The sequence below is a fragment of the Theobroma umbraticum genome, unplaced genomic scaffold (assembly GCF_002168275.2).
Source record: "Theobroma umbraticum cultivar Fairchild unplaced genomic scaffold, ASM216827v3 scaffold_228.0, whole genome shotgun sequence".
In the NCBI taxonomy this organism is placed as follows: domain Eukaryota; kingdom Viridiplantae; phylum Streptophyta; class Magnoliopsida; order Malvales; family Malvaceae; genus Theobroma; species Theobroma umbraticum.
In genome coordinates this window covers 2,875,571-2,876,511 of record NW_018397274.1, presented here as the reverse complement: position 1 = coordinate 2,876,511, position 941 = coordinate 2,875,571, and the positions used below count along the sequence as shown (strand labels likewise).

Sequence of the window (941 nt, the reverse complement as noted above, 5' to 3'; positions counted from 1 at the left end):
TTGTTTTTGGATTAGTAGATCTTTGGTTAGCTTACCAGCAAAGTCTCCTCTTTGCTAGCATTGGGTAGGTGGATGTCAACGTGTAACAACCGATTCACATGACTGTTACCAGTGCACAGGTCATGAAAACAAGCCTACACAACCCGACTAGCCTTTTAAGCATTTTATTCCACCTATGTCTATTTTCCTGACATTTTCATTTCTACACCAATTAATTTTGTCAATCATCAATATCGTCATCTCATCCATAACTCACATTGAAATAATAATGTCTCAATAATAGTTCACGTGTTTTGATAACATAACTCCACACTTTTAAATTCACAATATTTAAGATCTTAGTCTCAAAATAATCCTAAACACATCATTCATTACAATTTTAAAATGACTCGACGACTAGACAGTGGAGCGACGGGAAGAGAGATAGGAGATGCCATTACCTACACGGCTGCAAAGGATTCCTCGCCAATGATGCCCCCAACTATCTATTTATCTACACATTAAACAACGTGGGTGAGTCTCACAGATTCAGTGATCATCGACTTCGTGAGCAGGTGGGGAGGGGAAACAAACATAAGGATGGAATATTTATAAATCAAAGAGTAAGTATAGAAAATATACTCCATTAATCTGAGAGATTTTTATACATTGCAAGTCTTAAGAATAATGCATCAAGTAAACACATATGAAAATGGTTATATTTAGCATGCAAGAAAATCTTTCAACTTCAATATTCTTTCAACAGTAAATTTAATGGCAAGTGTAAAATGACATGTCTTAAGCATAAAAATGCGAAATAACTAGTCACTTATAAATACATGAATTCCACTTACCATTTAATTAAAATTTCATTTTTTTTTTGTGTTAATGTTGTGCCATGTATATTATCTTCAAGTAAGCATGATCCTCAGGTAAGTTTAGCATAGCCCTTAGGCTTACTC

The 941-nt window shown here is 34.3% G+C and overlaps 1 long non-coding RNA gene across 1 annotated transcript in view; it reads right to left on the bottom strand.

Annotated features, from left to right (window-relative positions):
• Positions 1-241: 241 nt before the first annotated feature.
• The window catches only part of LOC110427167 (uncharacterized), a 2,376-nt gene continuing 1,676 nt past the window's right edge, over positions 242-941 (bottom strand). Inside the window, exon 3 of the long non-coding RNA XR_002446239.1 lies at positions 242-493. This is a non-coding gene — a long non-coding RNA (uncharacterized LOC110427167). The remainder of the gene's footprint in view (positions 494-941) is intronic.